Source organism: Trachypithecus francoisi, unplaced genomic scaffold, assembly GCF_009764315.1.
Source record: "Trachypithecus francoisi isolate TF-2019V2 unplaced genomic scaffold, Tfra_2.0 Lachesis_group12, whole genome shotgun sequence".
NCBI lineage: Eukaryota > Metazoa > Chordata > Mammalia > Primates > Cercopithecidae > Trachypithecus > Trachypithecus francoisi.
Window position 1 is genome coordinate 80720015 of NW_022681457.1, and position 19963 is coordinate 80739977.

The 19963-nt window shown below is 41.5% G+C and overlaps 1 protein-coding gene and 1 long non-coding RNA gene across 16 annotated transcripts in view; one reads left to right on the forward strand and one right to left on the reverse strand.

Annotated features, from left to right (window-relative positions):
- LOC117092728 overlaps positions 1-3670 on the forward strand; it is a 36540-nt gene extending 32870 nt beyond the window's left edge. Inside the window, exon 3 of the long non-coding RNA XR_004440892.1 lies at positions 855-3670. This is a non-coding gene — a long non-coding RNA (uncharacterized LOC117092728). The remainder of the gene's footprint in view (positions 1-854) is intronic.
- Positions 1-19963, reverse strand: part of ST3GAL3 (ST3 beta-galactoside alpha-2,3-sialyltransferase 3) — a 239593-nt gene that overhangs the window by 168891 nt on the left and 50739 nt on the right. The window lies entirely within an intron of this gene.

Consider the following 19963-nt stretch of genomic DNA (forward strand, 5'->3'; position numbering starts at 1 on the left):
TATTCATTCATCTTTCAAGTCCAGGCTTGAGAGTCACTTCCTCTTATTTTGCTGAGGGAATAAAGGAACACAACCTCCCATTTTAAATTCTAGGTGCTCAACAGAAATTTCAGAAGAAACCTCTGTGTTCTGTTAATTTTCCTTCACACAAAAGTCCAGAACACTACTTTTCCACCAGGTCTTTCCATTAAGGGTAGAAGTCTTTAATGGCCCTGCTGCATTGAATCTAAACTCCACACCTCACCTTAGGGCCTTCTATCATCTGACTCTGCCCTGCTCTGCAATCCTTGGTCTCACTACTCCCCGCCCCCCACTATTCATCACAAGTCGCTCTCAGCTCTCACTGAAGCTTGCAAAATATTTCTAGTGTTCTGTCTGCTAGAGCACTTCCCCAGGTCCCCAAATGTCCTACCCCACCCGCCAAGTCTCTGCTTCAGTGCCCATCTCTTCCTCAAAGCTTTGCTTGACATCACTTCTTATTTATTTATTTACTTTTTTTTTTTTTTTACATCGCCACTTTTTTATTGTCTCTGAAACACTTCATCTCATTGTCTTGTCCTTGATTACTTTCTGTGAGTCTCAGCTTTCAGTCTTTAAAATTCCCAGGCCCAGGTGCCTCTCTCTTCCTAAATGCCCCACACTGCCTGGAATAAAGCTGAGTAAGTAACAAGCTGTCAGTCAGCAGTAATCCTCACAGACTGACAGAAGAAGTCATTGATATCCCTCCCTTGGCCTCTCTTCCTCCGACTTAAGGGCTACTTGGGTGGTATTCATATGAATCCGGTCAAGGAGCTGTCAGGGCTATTTGAATGACTATTTCCTTGTAATTTCCTCCACTGGATTGTTTATTCCAGCTCTCAGAGGATAAACAGGAACATGGAGAACGGTGCTGGTCTCAGTGAAGAGACTGGTCTCCTCAAGCTTCTTTCTTCATGCACAGAGAAGCTCATGTTCTTCCCTGCAGCACACATCTATCTCCATGTTACCACGTGAAAGACATCATCCTGGTATGGCTGAGGGAAAGAGGAGCTTGTTTTTACAGCTGCATGGCAGGGTCAGAGGCTTCTCAATTTTCTATACCACTAAAAAAAAAAAAAAAAAGAAAAAGCACACACGCACACATACACACACACACAAAATTGTTTTACCTTTTTTTGCCTTTCCAGAGCAAGGAATCTTTAAATTCTCAGCTCTGTATTCCTCCTTCTATTCCTTCTTTCTGATAAAGTTTAGCTTTCCTCAGCCTTTTAAAATGTCCCCAGATAAGTAAAACTATGATATTATGATGGTGGCAATTTAGGTATTTCAAGTGTGAGGAACCTAAAACAGTTTTAGAAGTGTCTTTGATTCACCAATAGTGATGAAATGGAGCCACCACACAGCTATGAGCAACGTCACAGTGTAGCTGTGAGGGCTACGTGGCCTGCCTGTTCTCCTGGACACAGGACTGCTCCTCTTAGTTAGGTGGGACCACGCTACTGAGTACTGATCTGTGGAACATGAGCTGCAGGGAAGCACATGAGCTTCTCTGTGCTTAAAGAGAGAAGCTTGAAGAGAGACGTCTCTTCACTGAGACCTGCACAGTTCTCCATGTTCCTGTCTGTTTCTCCTCTGGGAGTTGGATTAGAGAATCCAGGCCCCAGGGCCTGAGGGAGTCACTAGATGAAGTCTGTGGCCCTAAATGAATTAGGTAGAATAGAATCCCTCCCCACCAATTTAGAACTGCACTAGATTGTGACAGGAGAGAAATAACCTTTATTGTGTTAAACCACTGAAATTTGGAGGAGTTGGTTACACTAGAGTTCACCCTGACACTAAAATGATAAATGATAAATGAAATTATTTTAATTTTTATTCTTAAAGTTAAAAATAACAATTATTTTTAAGTATTGCTTCGAAGCAATTCTGTCTAAAGCTATCTTCTATTACTCTACTAGCCCTTTCAGGGGAACCCTTTGGGCACTATGGTGGAAGCTGTAGAGGCCACTCAGTAAATGAAGGGCTTATTCTCCAGCTGCTGGGATCCTGAAGGACAGAAAGGCCTCAGCTGTCAGCCCTCTTCAGGGAATACATCCGCTGAAGAGTGCTGCCTGGCCCAGGGCCATGCCCCTTCCTGGGGCAGCCCTCCTCCAATGACGGGTCAGGAGGAGCTGTAAAGGCACAGCTCTCTCACTCCATGGCTTAGAAAACATGGATTATCTGAGCCCTAGTCCCCATGGGGTGGGCTAAGGCCTTTTACTGAGACTGAATCGCGGCCCGATTTTTCCCTGTATACAATCTCCACATCTTTCCCTTCTCTTCCCTTCTTCCTCATTTCCTTTCTTTTCCTTCCAGGAGTATTGATTCCATAACCACTTCCTAATAAGCCTTTCACACCCTCATCTTTATCTCGGAGTTTGCTTCCCCTGGATCTCAGCCTGAGACAGGTACTATATCCTGATGCAACATCGTGTTGCCCAACTCTTCCTCATTATATGGCCCAAATACTATATTTTCCAATACAAAATACACAAAATCACAGTGGGACGGAACCTTTAAAATTGAGACTCTGCAAAAATTCAGAATGTACTATACTATTAAAAGACTCTTTTTAAGAAAGTAAGAAATACCACAGACATTTTGAGGGCCCCTCTGAGAAAAGGAGCTCTGAAATTGTCTTAAAGAAAATATTACCTCCTTGCTTATAACCAAACAAATTATTACATACATAAAACAGCCACATAACAAAAGTTATTAAGGATCTATTAATATTATTCATCTGTGCTGGTACCTTGTACTATACTAATTATAGCAGTTACTTTGTGAGTGTTCACAACACAGTGCTAAGAGATCTACACACACTGTCTCATTGAATAAATGAGAGTTAAGAAATGACCCGAAGTCACAGAGGCAGGACTCCACGTTAGGTGGTGTGGATTCCAAAGCCTCAACTTTTATGCTCCATTATGTTGTAATGCCTCTATTGTCTTGCATATTCAAGCTCTGAGAGAGGTTAAGCACTGTAAGGAGTAGAGTTCACTAATTTGCAGGGGAGCCAGGAGCATAAGGCAGATATAGAGGATTCCAAAATACACACTCTCTCCTCTCACCCCTCCATTGCCTCCTCTGATGGTTTAGACACTGGCCTGCCTTCAGGTGCCCACGGTCCAGTAAGTGAGTTTAAGAACTACTCCACGCAGGATTTTGCCAGAAGTGATTCCAGTGCTAATCTGTCCTGTGGCAATCAAAAGGTTTTTCTGCCCTCTTGTGGCTCAGGGTGACTGCTACATTGAAAAACTGAAACACCATATAAAGGCACTTGGCAGCCAGGCACAAAACAGCAGAAGGCAATGCTGATTGGCTTGAAATGGAGCCGATTTAATAATCTAAAAATTTGATCTGCCACTCCTCCATGCCAACTGTTGCTCATAATAAGAAAGTCAGAAAGAATAACAGAATACTAGAGCTCAGAGAAAAACAAACCCAAGAACCCAGTATCTTGTAATTGTAAGGAATATGAAAACCAGCTACATCCATTTACAACAATGATGAAAGTTTAAAACATTATAAGCCCCAAACAAAACTCCCCATCCTTGTTTTTTACCCCTAACAGTATATTTTAGAATCTTTTCGTATCAGTGTATACAGAGCCTCCTCATCTTCAGGTGCAGAGTACTCACGGGATGGGGGAACCATGATTTAATTAACTTGTTCCCTACTGGTAAACACTCTGATTGCTTCCAAATTTTTGCTATTAAAAACAATGCTGCAAATAAACAAACAGAAAGTGCTGCAGTGGGTAACCCTGTGCAAAGATCATTTTGCAAGTGTGCAAGAATCCCAATAGGAGAATTCCTAGAAGTGGAAATGCTGGATCCAAGGGCACATACATGCCTTTGCACAACTTCTTGAAACTTTTTCTTCCATTGGCTTTCCTTCCTATCTGTCTGGCTGCTCCTTCTCAGGCTTCTTCCCATTGTGTCCTTTGCCTGCTTACCCCTTGGTTGTCATTTCCCCAGGACTTGGTTTTTGGTCCCCTTTCATCCTATCTCCTCTCCCCAGCAGTCTCACCCACTCTTGTCTTCCAGCTATCAGTTTTCTTCCCAGAAAGAAACCAAAGTTATTATTTCTGGGTTTTACGCTTCCAGTTATTTTATGCATATGTATGCAAACCTATATATAATATATATGCTTATGTATGTATAAATATGAACATACACACAACTTCCCTGTCCCCTTGTTATAAATGGTAGCATTTATATCCTCAATGGACGCAGTTTTAAGGGGATGCTGCCAAGCAACAACCTTCACAGGAGATAAAACTGTGGCCCCCAATGCTTTTCAACCTATAGTTGAATTCTTTGTCAGCCAACTGGAGTGAACTCAAAGGGGAAAATTAAAAGTATTGTCTCCCACTCTGGACTACCCGCCAAGCAGCCATGCATTAATTTAAGGGCTAGAGGGAAGGATAGAGCACAAAGGTCAGTAAGTAAAACATCAGAAACTAAATAAGATCCTTGGCAGATACGGTTACAGACCTGTGTAAAGGTTTTGTTTGTTTGACTTTTTTGTTTTTTGGGTTTTTTTTAAATGAGACAGGGTCTTGCTCTGTTGCTAAGGCTGGAGTATAGTGGCTCACTGGAGCCTCAATCTCCTGGGCTCAAGCGATCCTCCCGCCTTAGCCTCCCGAGTGGCTGGGACTATAGGCACATGCCACCACATCTGGCTGATTTTTCATTTTTATTTTCGGTAGAGACAAGCTCTCACTATGTTCCCCAGTCTGGTCTCAAATTTTTGGGCTCAAGTGAACCTCCTGCCTTGGCCTCCCAAAGTGCTGGGATTGCAGGTGTGAGCCACCAAGCCCAGTCTGACTTTTTTTTTTATGAAAGTTTTTAACCACAGTAGAGAGAATAGTATAATGAACCCCATCCTACAGATTCAACAATTCAAATGTTTTGCTTCTGGCTTCCTTTCTTCCTTTGTTTTTTCCTTCCCTCCCTTGCCCCCTTTTCTTTCTTCTTCTCTCTTTTTTGGCTGTATTATTATAAAACAAGTCCCTCATACCATGTCATTTCACCCCTAAATACGCCCTTCTGGACATTATAAAACACAAAGACATTTCCTTACACGACCACAATATCATTAACACAAAGTAGATTTCTTAATTTCATCAAATGCTCAAGCTACATTCATATTTCCACAATTATCTAAAAAAAAAAATCTTTTTACAGTTAGCTCTTTAAATTTTGAAGGAAATGTATAGCCAAATAAACTCCAAGCCTAGCCTGCAATGGCTTGTGACTATTAAATCTTACAAGAATTCCCAAGCTCCCAAAACCCCCATCAACAGGAAATGAACTGCTGAAGCTGTCCAGCTCCCAGAAGGGACATTCTTCCACTGCTCAGCCTGGTGTGGCCTTGGCAGAAAACGGTTAAGGAAGAATCACTCTATTTCCCTTAGATATCATCCTCCTATCCCCTCCAACCACTAATCTACTTTCTGCCTCTATAGGTTTGCCTATTTTGGACATATCAGTGAAACCATTAAATATGTGGCCTTTGTGGCCTGCTTCTTTCTCTCAGCATAATGTTTTCAAGGCTCATCCATACTGTAGCATTATTAGTACCTCATTCCTCTTTATTGCTGAACAGTCGGTTGTTTGGATATACCACATTTTATTTTTATTTTTATTTTTTTATTTTATTTTATTTATTTATTTATTTATTTGAGACGGAGTCTCGCTCTGTCGCCCAGGCCAGAGTGCAGCGATGTGATCTCGGCTCACTGCAAGCTCTGCCTCCTGGGTTCAGGCCATTCTCCTGCCTCAGGCTCCCAAGTAGCTGGGACTACAGGCGCCCACCACCACGCCCGGCTAATTTTTTGTAGTTTGTTTAGTAGAGACAGGGTTTCACCATGTTAGCCAGTCTCGATCTCCTGACCTTGTGATCCACCCGCCTCGGCCTCCCAAAGTACTGGGATTACAGACATGAGCCACCGCGCCCGGCCCCACATTTTATTTATCCATTCTTCAGCTGGTGTGCAATAGAGTTGTTTCTACTTTTTGGCTATAAGAAATAATAGTGCTACCAACATTTTTTTTTTTTTTTGAGACGGAGTCTTGCTGTGTCACCCAGGCTGGAATGCAGTGGTGTGATCTCGGGTCACTGCAACCTCCACCTCCCAAGTTCAAGCGATTCTCCTGCCTCAGCCTCCCAAGTAGCTGGGATTACAGGTGCCCACCACCACACCTGGCAAATTTTTGTATATTTAGTAGAGACAGGGTTTCACCATGTTGGCTAGGCTGGTTTCGAACTCCTGACTTCAGGTGATGTACCTGCCTCAGCCTCCCAAAGTGCTGGGATTACAGGCATGAGCCATTGTGCCCAGCTCAACATTTGTGTGTAAGTTTTAATGTGGACATATGTTTTCACCTCTCTTGAGTTCCTATCCATCTAGGAAGGTACTGATTATTCTTCTACAGCAAGAAGTAACCACAAGAACTGTTTTAAACCCATCTGAATTGACCATTGGCTGTTTCACACCAGTATACAAGGTTTTGAAAGCCAGCCAGTTAACAGCAGCTTCACTTCAATGACTATGCTTCTGAAAGTTATCTAAAAATCAACAACAGTCTAACTCAGTCTAATTATGAATCCACAGACAAAGATTAGCCAATACCTAAACACTCTTACTTCTGACGGCCACCAATCCCTGATCTTCACTGAAGACTCTAAAAAACAGTGGTTCTAAAACACTTGGCTTCAGGACTCTTTACACTCTTAAAAGTTAGTTAGTTAGTTATTGACAGAGTCTTGCACTGTCACCGGGCTAGACTACAGTGGCATGCTCTCAGCTCAGTGAAACCTCTGCCTCCTGGGTTCAAGCGATTCTTGTGCCTCAGCCTCCCAAATAGCTGGGACTACAGGTATATACTACCACGCCCAGCTAATTTTTGCATTTTTAGTAGAGATGAGGTTTCAGGACACTCTTAAAACTTATTGAGGACACCAAAGAGTGTTAGTGTGTGGGGGTTAAGAATTATGTTAGTATTTATTACATTAGAAATTAAAACTAAGACACTTAAAAGTATGTACTAGCTCATTTAAAATTCACAATAATAAACTCACTAAATACTGTAACTAGATAATTTCATGAAAAAATACGTCTAAAACAAAAAAAAATAGTAGGAAAAGGGTGGCATTGCTTTAGAATTTTGCAAATATCTTTAATTTCCAGCTTCATAAGAGAAAACTGGGTTCTCATTTGTTTCTGCATTCAATCTGTTGTAAAACAGTTTTGAACGAAATATACAAAAAAAAAAAAAACAGACCTCTTACAAAAATAGCTAGAAAAGGAATGGAGGGGTATTATAATAATCTTTTCAAATGATTGTGGATATTCCTCCTTGACATTATACCAAAACTCAAAACTGGTAGTTTCTTAAAGGTTGGTTGCAACATGGAATCTGAAGCTGTATCAGTGACCATTTTTATACTCTTTTACATTAAAATCCATTGGCCTATCTTACACTTTGAATGGATCTTTTATCCAAGCATGATTCTGTAACATGCTAACAGTAGTCATTGCGCATTATGGGTTCATCGAGTTATACACATCTTCCAATGATTTCACATTCATTATAAAATATCAAAAAATCTCATTTGTTAATATCTCTACTGATCTTATCAGAAAAGTGTTTAAATATTGAGATGTCAGGCTTATGGCAGCAGATTAAGTTTTTCAGAATTCTAGTCTTCTCTTGAAAGCCAGAGTTCTCTCACTGCAAAAAAATACTGCCAATGGTTTCCCTTGAAGTGACAGGCTTACTTCATTCATCTTTGAGAAAAGGACTGTCAAAACCCAGTCTAAATAACCATACTTTGTCTATCATTTCTTTCAAGTAAAAATAGTACCCCAAAAGAGCAGCTAGTTCAGCCTATAGTTCAAACAATCCACACACACCATGAGGGCTTTTCCCTGGGGCAACAATAAGCTTCAGTGTGCAGTGGTGGTGTTTTATGCATATTTCCCATTTCATCACCACTTTTTTTTTTGAGATGGGGTCTCACTATGTTGCTCAGGCTGGCCTCAAGTGATCCTTCTGTCTCAACCTCCTGAATAGACATTTGTTTTTCAGTGAAACGACGCATATCCAAAAATTGAGATTTCATGAAATTAAATGTTTCGTCAATAACATTTTAAAGTAAAATTGGCTTCATTTTATTTCCCACCATGTGTGGCAGTGAGAAATATAATGACAACTATAATAGAGTTTAATGCTACTGATTTGACTTGTACTAAGGGGCAAGCAGCTTTACCTGCCATGACTTTGTAGCATCACTGCAGATGCCAACACAGTGCAACAGGCAACCAAAATAGACTTGACCAAACTTTAAGAACCACTCTAGGCCGGGCGCGGTGGCTCAAGCCTGTAATCCCAACACTTTGGGAGGCCGAGACGGGCGGATCACGAGGTCAGGAGATCGAGACCATCCTGGCTAACACGGTGAAACCCCGTCTCTACTAAAATATACAAAAAACTAGCCGGGGGAGGTGGCGGGCGCCTGTAGTCCCAGCTACTCGGGAGGCTGAGGCAGGAGAATGGCGTGAACCCGGGAGGCGGAGCTTGCAGTGAGCTGAGATCCGGCCACTGCAGTCCAGCCCCGGCAACAGAGTGAGACTCCGTCTCAAAAGAAAAAAAAAAAAAAAAAAAAACCACTCTACAAAAGACAATAGTTCTCTGCTTTGCTTAGAGAGACTCAGTCTTATAAGCACAGCTCTTCTAGCTTAAACTACCAATATGCTCAGGTTTCTGTTTCAGATATTAAGTGTTGGCCTCTTCCCCCAACATTAGTTTTTTGTTTGTTTGTTTGTTTGAGATGGAGTCTCGCTCTGTCACCCAGGCTGGAGTGCAGTGGCCTAATCTCAGCTCACCGCAACCTCCGCCTCCTAGGTTCAAGCGATTCTCCCGCCTCAGCCTCCCGAATAGCTGGGATTACAGGCACACGCCACCACGCCCAGCTAATTTTTGTACTTTTAGTAAAGATGGGGTTTCACCATGCTGACCAGGATGGTCTCATCTTCTGACCTCGTGATCCACCCGCCTCAGCCTCCCAAAGTGCTGGGATTACAGGCGTGAGCCACCAGGCCCAGCCTAGTTTTTCTTTTATTGAGTTTCATGCCTTCTTTTTTTCATCACTATATATCTCCTTTTGTGTGTGTGTGTGTGTGTTTTGTTGTTTGTTTGTTTTTGTTTTTGTTTTTGTTTTTTTGAGACGGAGTCTCGCTCTGTCGCCCAGGCTGGAGTGCAGTGGCCGGATCTCAGCTCACTGCAAGCTCCGCCTCCTGGGTTTACGCCATTCTCCTGCCTCAGCCTCCCGAGTAGCTGGGACTACAGGCGCCCGCCATCTCGCCCGGCTAATTTTTTGTATATTTTAGTAGAGACGGGGTTTCACCGTGTTAGCCAGGATGGTCTCGATCTCCTGACCTCGTGATCCGCCCGTCTCGGCCTCCCAAAGTGCTGGGATTACAGGCTTGAGCCACCGCGCCCGCGGTTTTTGTTTTTTTTGAGACGGAGTCTCGCTCCGTCGCCCAGGCTGGAGTGCAGTGGCCGGATCTCAGCTCATTGCAACCTCCGCCTCCCAGGTTTACGCCATTCTCCTGCCTCAGCCTCCCGAGTAGCTGGGACTACAGGCGCCCGCCACCTCGCCTGGCTAGTTTTTTGTATTTTTTAGTAGAGACGGGGTTTCACCGGGTTAGCCAGGATGGTCTGGATCTCCTGACCTCGTGATCCGCCCGTCTCGGCTTCCCAAAGTGCTAGGATTACAGGCTTGAGCCACCGCGCCCGGCCTGTTGTTTGTTTTTTTAAGAGACGGTCTAGCTCTGTTGCCCAGGCTGCGGTGCAGTGGTATGATCATAACTCACTGCAATCTTGAATTCCTAGGCTCAATTGATTCTCTCACCTCAGCCTCCTCCTGAGTAGCTAGGACTACAAGCACATGCCACCACGCCTGCCTAATTTTTTAATTATTTATCATTATTATTTAGTAGAGACAGAGTCTTGCTATGTTGCCCAGGCTGGTCTTGAACTCCTAGCCTCAAATGATCCTCTTGCCTGAGCCTCCCAAAGTGCTGGAATTACAGGTGTGAACTATCATGCCTGACCTTTTCTAGTCAGTTGTTAAGTTACGCACTTTACATACTCTTTCTATTCTTGTTGTGGCTGACCTAGAAATCTTTAGCAAACATAATTAACTGAAAAAAGTCTAAGTTTATCAACATACTTAACTGACCGAACAAAGGATACAAGAAAAATACTTTAATTCTTAATGCTGTCTCTCAATTTTAATTTTATTATAAAGATGAGGTGCAGTGGCCAATGCCTGTAATCCCAACACTTTGGGAGGCAAGGAAGGAGAATCACTTGAGGTCAGGAGTTCAAGACTAGCCTGGGCAATATAGCAAGACCCTGTCTCTATAAAAAACTTTCAAAACATTAGCCAGGTGTAGTGGCACACTCCTGTAGTCCTAGCTACCTGGCAGACTGAGGTGGGAGGATTGCCTCAGCCCAGGACTCTGACGTTGCAGTGAGCTATAATTGCACCACTGCACTTCAGCCTGGGTGGCAGAGCAAGGCCCTAACTCAAAACAATTTTTAAAAAATTACTAACTGGTAGTATAGTTCCATTCTTCTGTTTTTATAATGCCAAATATTGACTGGATGATACTGCCTTTTTTTGGGGGGGGGGGGCGGTGGTATACAGCCAGTGGAGTATAGTATAGGAGTAGTATCTTATTGTGGTTTTAATTTGCATTTCATACTAATTTGACACTGAGAATCTTTTCAGGTGCTTACTTGCCATCTGTATGTCTACTTTGGTGAAGTGTCTATTCATATCTTTGTCTATTTTTAACTGGCTCTTTGTCTACTTATTACTGAATAGTAAAGTATAAGACCTTTGTCTTGTATTGACTTTGTTTTGACTTTATATTGACTTAGTAAAGTACAACAGTAAAGTACAAAACCTTTGTTGTGTATGTTTCACAACATTTTCTCCCAGTCTGTGGCTTGCCTTTAAATATTTATAACAGTGCTGTTAAAAGAGCAAAAGTTTTTACTTTTGATAAAGTTCAATGTATTTTTTTATGCTTTTCTGCCCTATTTCTAAGAAATCTTTACCAAACTCAACATCACTAACATTTCTCTCCTATATTTTGTTCTATGTGTTTTTTAGTCTTAGCTCTTCCATTTAGGTGTATGATCCATTTCAAGCTAATTTTGTACATGGTGAGAGATAAGAATCAGTGTTCTTTTGTTTGTTTTTGTGCAACCACTTATTGAAAAGACTATACTTTCTCCTTTGAATTGCCTGGGCACTTTTGTGAAAAATCAATTGGCCATATATGTGTGGGTCTATTTCTGGACTCTGTTTTCTGTCTCATTGATCTGTACATCTATCTTTATACCAGTACCACTCTATCTTGATTGCTGCTGGCTTTATGATACGTTTTGAAAGCAGGTAATGTAAACTCTCCAACTTTGTTCTTTTTCAAAATGGTTAGACTATTCTTGAATCTCTGTATTTCTATATAAGTTTCAAAATCAGTTTTAAATTTCTACCAAAGCAAAAATTTTTTAAAGACAAAAAAACCCAAGCCTTCTGCGATTCTGATTAAGAGAATGTGCTGAATTTTAAAACACATTGGGGGCCAGGTGCGGTAGTTCATGCCTGTAATCCGAGCACTTTTGAAAGGCTGAGGCAGGCGGGTTACTTGAGGTCAGGAGTTTGAGATCAGCCTAGCCAACATGGTGAAACCCCATCTCTACTAAAAATACAAAAGTTAGCTAGGCGTCATGGTGGGTGCCTGTAGTTCCGGGTTCTCGCGGGGGCTGAGGCAGGAGAATCACTTGAACCGGGAGGCAGAGGTTGCAGTGAGCCAAGATCACGCCACTGCACTTCAGCCTGGGTGACAGAGTCAGACCCTGTCTCAAAAAATAAAATAAAATAAAACACACTGGGGAGATTCAGTAACATTAATAGGTCTTCTGACCCATGAACATGGTATGTCGATTTCAGTATTCTTTCATTTCCCACAGTAATCTTTTGTGGGTTTTAGTGAACATCTTGGCCATTCTGTTCCCTAGAGGGCCTTCCTCCTTGTGCTTAGATGGGCCATCCTCCTAATATCATGGAATGTATAGGTATACAGAAACAATTATCCAGCCATATTAAGTGAGTTGCAATGAACCCTATGGAAATAATATAAATCAAGTCTTCACTTTTATTCTCCCTCTTCACTATGTCTCTCCTCCTGCAAAGGCAATCATTCTATTTTGTTTAATGAGTGTGTGTGTGTGTGTGTGTGTATACAATACATATATAGTTTATGTTCTGTTAATACATTTATGTTTTATATCATGTACTTTTTCTTATCAACTTTATAAAGGAATAATTTACATATAATAAACTGCATCAATTTAAAGTACAGGACTTGAAGTTTTGAAAGTTATACACATACATAAAATCACAATCAAGGTAAAGGACATTTCCACTGATCCCAAAAAAATTTTTTGGGTCCTTTTGCAATCCATCCCTCCCTTCACTCTTAACCCTAGATAAACACTGATCTAAGTTACTAATTTAGTTTCCATTTCACACACATGGTGCCATACAATACATACTTTTTTAAATGTCTGATTTCTTTTGTTCAGCATGAGTTTGATATTTATCTATTATGTCATATGTATCAAGTTTGTTTCTTTTATTTTTCCTTTCCTTTTCTTTTCTTCTTCTTCTTCTTTTTTTTTTTTTTTTTTTTTTGAGACTGGTTCTCACTCTGTCCACCAGGCTAGAGTACAATAGTGTGATTATAACCCACTAAAGCCTCAAAATCCTGGGCTCAAGTAATCCTCCCGTATCAGTCTCCTGAGTAGCTAGGACAACAGGCATATACCACCATGCCTGGCTAATTTTTTTAGTTTTTGTAGAGATGGGAGTCTCACTATGTTGCCCAGGCTGGTCTCGAACTCCTAGAAGTGATCCTCCCAACTTGGCCCCCCAAAGCACTAGGAGCCAATGAGCCTGGCCAATATTTTTAATTTTGGTAAAGTTTATCAATTTTTAATTTTATGGTTCATGCTTCTTGTATCCTAAAAAAACCGTTGTATCTTTCTAATTTATGTAAGTGAAACTGTGTTTCTGTTTCCTTTTTGACTCCAACTATGTTTTCTAAATCTCATTCATGTTGTTTTTGTATATTTAGTCTGTTATTTCTAACAACTGCATATCATTTGATGATAGAAATACCCTACTTTTTGCCTATTGAACCCCCACCCCAGGATGGAAATACATTCATCCTCCAACTCACTGGGTTCACAAGTAATGCATGTTTCTGGTAAGTTCTGTGGAATATAAATAAAAGATTTGCTGAGCTAAAGCATATGTATATACTTAAGTTATTAATTATTGCTACAGTGCTCTCCAGAATGGCTGTACCAATGTACTTTTCTACCAGTAAAGGATGTAAGTTACAATAGTCTCACATTCTAGCCAACACGTGACATTATCTAGCTTTCTAATTTCTTATCAGTCTAAGAGAACAAAATATCTTTTTTAAATCTGAATATTTTCATAGCCCATGAGTTTGACTATCTCTTCATATGCTTAGCATTATGGGTTTCTTATTCTGTAAACTGCCTGTTCTAATTCTTTGCCCATTTTCTACTGGGGTTGTTCTTTTTCTTCTTGATTTGCAGGAATTCCCTGTATATTCTTTGTGAATTTTAAATATTGAAAATGTTTTCTCCCAGTAAATTATCTGTGTATTAACCATGTCTATGATGTCCTTAATAGCATAAAATCCTTAAATTAGATTTAAACAAGTTCATCAACTTTTTGCCTACAATTTTTGCTTTTAAGGTTTTGTTTAGTCCTTCCCTTAGACACCTAAATCACAAATATAATCTTTTATTATGTTTTTTTTTGAGACAGGGTTTTGCTCTATCACCTAGGCTGGAGTGCAGCCTCGACCTCACAGACTCAAGCAATTCTTCCACCTCAGCCTCCCAAGTAGCGGGTACTACAGGAATGCACCACTATATTCAGCTAATTTTGTAATTTTGTGTAGAGATGGGATCTCACTTTGTTGCCCAGGCTGGTCTCAAAGTCCAAGCCACCCTCCTGCCTCATCTTCCCAAAGTGCTGCTGCACCCAGCCACAGAGATAATCTTTTGTGAATACACCACTACATTCAGCTAATTTTGTAATTTTGCGTAGAGATGGGATCTCACTATGTTGCCCAGGCTGGTCTCAAAGTCCAAGCCATCCTCCTGCCTCATCTTCCCAAAGTGCTGCTGCACCCAGCCACAGAGACAATCTTTTGTTTTCTTCTGTTACTTTCTAATTTTACCAGTCTCATTTAAATCTTTAGTCTGCCTGAATTTTACACTTGTACTTGGAGTTAGGCTTGGACTCAGTTTTGTTCAGCTTCATCCAGCGAGCCCGTATGCCCTTTCTCCTTCAACTTGTGTGCCACCTTTAAATGCTATTAAATTCCTATTATACATGATGCCAGCGTGGTGGCTCATGCCTGTAATCCCAGCACTTTGGGAGGCTGAGATGGGTGGACTGCTTGAGGTCAGGAGTTAAGAGACAGCCTGGCTAACATGGTGAAACCTCGTATCTACTAAAATACAAAAATTAGCCAGACAGGGTGCTTGGTGCCTGTAATCCCAGCTACTCGGGAGGCTGAGGCAAGAGAATTGCTTGAACCCAGGTGGCAGAGGATGCAGTGAGCCGGGATTATGCCACTGCACCACTCCAGCCTGGGTGACAAGAAGATTCCGTCTCAAAAAGCAAACAAACACAACTCCTATTATACATGAGTTTTGCCTCTGAGTTATTTTTTAAATTGGTTACTTTTTCTGTCTTAGCATGACACTACTATTTTTAATTGTATGGCTCTAAGGATATCTTAATATCTGAGAGAGCAAGACCCTCTCCTTTTCACAGTGAGAAATAAAGGTAGCCCATAATTTTGGTGTATACATGTCCAGATTTATCTAATGAACTGAGGTTCTATGAAGGTGGCTGGACTGGAGAGAGAGAAGGAGACAGTAAGTTACCGGAAAGTAGACCAAGGCAGGGGCAGGGTCTGGGCGGGAGGGGGTACAGCCCGTCCAGGTACAGCAGGAGGGTGTGCCTGAGCATCCTTCAACCCAGCTGCAGCCCTCCTAACCCAGGGCACTTATGAATCCTGAGAAGGCTATGATATAAAGAACTGGGATTCCAGAGGCCCAGCTAGGGAAATCCCTTCAGAAAGAGCAGCTCATTAGAAGCTGGAGGAACTTTCATCAGGTCAAAGAGGGAGAAAGCCACTGACAAAGGTCAGCAGTCTAGAATAGATTACAGTAACATGAAGTTTAGAACATGACATCAGCAAGGATGGAAAAAGTAGTAGAGAGCAGCAGGGAGGGAACTGAGACCTATCTGCATTCCTCCCACCATCACATACCCTCTCAGAACAAGTGGTGATTCTCAAAGTATGGTCCGCGGTCTACTGATGGGTTCTTACAATTGGCCTATAAACTGACCCAAAAATGCAAGTCCTTTCTTTGTGACACATGGAATCTACAAACTTTCACTTTTATTTACAATTAGGCCTTACTTAGTTATTAGAAACCCACAAAATAAATTACTGCGTTACAAAAATGTGCTATAGGCAAAACCAAAAATAGCACTTTACTGGAGTGTACTCTGAGCCCTATATCAGCATTTCATTAAGCAGTATGCACACCAGGCAATATTCAACTGTACTGCACAACAGCTCTCACTCATGCCCACGCGTGTACAGGGTCCCTACAGTTCTCTGGAATATACCCTGTTATCAGTGTGCCATCAGTGCTGCCTTGAATTGGACATGGTGTGCCATTGTGTTACTGCTTTTAAATTATAAATTTGAGTTAACTTAGCCATTAGTTCAGTTTCTGTAAATTGTTTAGTTATTACCTTTACAATGAGTACTGATGCATATTTACATCAATAAGATTTCTGACTTAAACTTACAATTACAGGGTCTCAAGGCATAATGAGTTACTGTTCAAATATGAATAATCTTTTAAAGATTTATACATAATCCTCTAAAATTTGTTTGTAGAGAGACAGTCCACCCCATCATCCAGTTCTTTCTCTACTGAAAAGTGAAATTAGACGAAAAGTAGAACAAGAGGTTTTTTGCCTTAAAGTTTGCTATAGTCAAATAAACTTGTTGGCTAGATGTGGCAGCTCATGCCAGCACTTTGGGAGTCTGAGGTGGGAGGATCGTGTGAGCCCAGGAGTTCAAGATGAGCCTGGGCAAACATGGTGAGACCCCATTCCTACAAAAATACAAAAATTAGCCAGGCATGGTGGTGTGCACCTGTAGTCCCAACCACATGGGAGGATGAGATGGGAGGCTTACTTGAGCCCAGGAGGTAGAGGTTGCAGTGAGCCATGATTGTGCCATTGCACTCTAGCCTGGGACACAGAGCGAGACCATGTCTGAAACAAACAAAAAATTGTAAGGGAATAAGTGAGGAGGAAGAGCCAAGGAAAAAATATTTAGTCTATGAAACAGGTGGGTGAATCAGGGGCTTCAGATATCAAGTATTGTTATTCAGATCACAAACTTTGAAGATAAGAAACCCTTAGTTAAAGCTCTGTCTCTGTTAGTGACCAACCCACTTAAAATTGTTTTCCCAGCTGCAAAAAGGAAAAAAGTAGCCCCCACTTTATCAGTGTGATCTCAAAAAAGGCATTAACTTGTTGAGACTCATTAGCCTTACCTGTAAAATGTGGAAATACTATCAAACATACCTAGTAGATTAAATAACATGATGCATGCAAAGCGCTTTAGAAAAATGTGAGCTCCAAACACATAGTTAAATGTTCAAAAAATTTAGGCCAGGCGCAGTGGCTCACACCTGTAATCCCAGCACTTAAGGAGGCCAAGGCAGGTGAATTGCCTGAGGTCAGGAGTTTCAGACCAGCCTGACCAACATGGTGAAACCCCCTCTCTACTAAAAAGACAAAATTATTCGGGCGTGGTAGCAGGTGCCTGTAATCCCAGCTACTCAGGAAGCTGAGACAGGAGAATTGCTTGAACCTGGAGGTGGAGGTTGCAGTGAGCTGAGATTGCATCACTGCACTCCAGCCTGGGTGATGAGAAACTCTGCCTCAAAAAACAACAACAACAACAACAAAATGTAACCGATCATAACCTCATAAGGTTGCTAGATTATAACAACCATGAGAGTAGGACAGGCCTATATTCATCTTTCTATCCCAAAGACCTTACACAGAATATGCCAGGAATACTCTAACTGCCAATAAATGTTTATTGCCATTGATTTTGAGCTTCCTACAAATAAAGTGTGGGATTGACCTATGTGTATACATATGCATTTGAGTGTGTCTCTGTGTGTATGTAAGTGAAAAAGATCATTCTTATATACTTTCCATCTTCATGTAGGAGTACATGAAGATCTACCTCAGCCAATTCAATGGCTGCAGAGTATCCGCCAAATGGACACGCCATTATTTATTTAATCAATCTTTTATTGTTTCCATTTTTTTCTTATAAACAATGCAATGTGCACACCTGTACATATATCTGTGCATGCTTGTTCTGTATTTCTTTTTTTTTTTTTTTTTTTTGAGACGGAGTCTCGCTCTATCGCCCAGGCTGGAGTGCAGTGGCCGGATCTCAGCTCACTGCAAGCTCTGCCTCCTGGGTTTACGCCATTCTCCTGCCTCAGCCTCCCGAGTAGCTGGGACTACAGGCGCCCGCCACCTCACCCGGCTAGTTTTTTGTATTTTTTAGTAGAGACGGGGTTTCACCGTATTAGCCAGGATGGTCTTGATCTCCTGACCTCGTGATCCACCCGTCTCTGCCTCCCAAAGTGCTGGGATTACAGGCTTGAGCCACCGCACCTGGTCTCTATATTTCTTTAGGAAGTAAAACTGATGCATCAAAAGGTATGTATATTTATACTTTTGAATACACACTATTATATTGCCTTCCAGGAACCCACTTATATTATATAAGAATAACGGCTTACTTACGCATGTTCAGGGCATTATCACTCTAAACTCTATGCCAACAGGAAAGGTACCATCGATATGGAAGAATAAAATAACAATTATGTACCATCACTCTTTTATACTTTGTGTTTCTTTAAAAAACAGAATGTTTTTGTAAATGAACACTAACCACTTATAAATTTCCTTCTGTGAAATTAAGATGTTCATGCATTTTATCAACTTTTCTATTTAAGTGTTGGTTTTTCCAAACAATTTATATAAGCTCTTTATATACATTAAGAATATCATCTCTCTGTCATATATACCAAAAATATTTTTCCAAGCTTGTTATTCATCTTAACTTTGCTTAGAATTTCTAGAGAATTTTTTAAAACAGAAGTTTTAATGAAAGATAGCTTTTTTTTTTTTTCTTGAGACAAAGTCTCACTCACTCTGTCAGCCAGGCTGGAGTGCAGAGGCATGAACACAGCTCAGGCATGAACAAGGCTCACTGAGCCTGCTAAGTAGCTGGGACTACAGGCGCATACCACCACACCGGGCGATTTTTTTTTTTTTTTTTTTTTTTACTTGTGGTAGAGACAGGGTCTTGCAATGTTGCCCAGGCTGGCCTCGAACTCCTGCGCTCAAGAGATGCTCCTACCTTGGCCTCTGAAAGTACTGGGATTACAGGCATGAGCCACTGTGCTGGGCCAAAAGATAACATTTTTCATTCTTTTATGGTTTGGTATCAAGCTAATAAAATCCCTTTCTCAATCCCAATATCCCAATATCATATTCTTTATTGTTTTCTAGTATTTTAATTTAGTTCTTTACAATTAAATCTCTAATCTAGCTGAAATTTATTTTTGTCTAAGGTGTATATTTGTTTTACTTACCTATTGATGGAAATTTAGATTGTTTCCAGTACCTCGCTATTGTTAATAAAGCTGCCACCAACATTTGTTTACAACTTTTTTTGTAGGCAAAGGTGTTTTTTTTTTTTTTTTTTGAGACGGAGTCTTGCTCTGCCGCCCAGGGTGGAGTGCAGTGGCCGGCTCTCAGCTCACTGCAAGCTCCGCCTCCCGGGTTCACGCCATTCTCCTGTCTCAGCCTCCCGAGTAGCTGGGACTACAGGCGCCCGCCTCGTCGCCCGGCTAGTTTTTTTTTGTATTTTTTAGTAGAGACGGGGTTTCACCATATTAGCCAGAGATGGTCTCGATCTCCTGACCTCGTGATCCGCCCGTCTCGGCCTCCCAAAGTGCTGGGATTACAGGCTTGAGCCACCGCGCCCGGCCAAGGTTTTCATTTATCTTGGGAAGTATGAGGTGCTGAGTCATGTACTGAATATATGCTTAATTTTTAAAAAATTGCCAAACTGTTTTCCACAGTGGTTGCACCATTTTACATTCCATTTGACAACACAAGAGAGTTGCTAAGTTGAAGAATGCCAATCTTTAAATTTCAGCAATTCTAATCGGTGTGAAGTGGCATTTCACTGAAGTTTTAATTAGCTTTTCCTGATTGAATGATGATGAATCTTTTGAGATGTCTCCTAACCCAACCTGTGTGCTATAACAAAATATCTGAGGCTAGGTAACTTATTAAAAAAAAAAAAAAAAGAAATTTGGCCGGGCGCGGTGGCTCACGGCTGTAATCCCAGTACTTTGGGAGGCCGAGGCGGGCGGATCACGAGGTCGGGAGATGGAGGCCATCATGGCTAACACAGTGAAACCCTGTCTCTACTAAAAAAAATACAAAAAATTAGCCGGGCGTGGTGGCGGGTGCCTGCAGTCCCAGCTACTCGGGAGGCTGACGCAGGAGAATGGCGTGAACCCGGGAGGCGGAGGTTGCAGTGAGCCGAGATTGCACCACTGCACTCCAGCCTGGGCGACAGAATGAGACACCGTCTCAAAAAAAAAAAAAA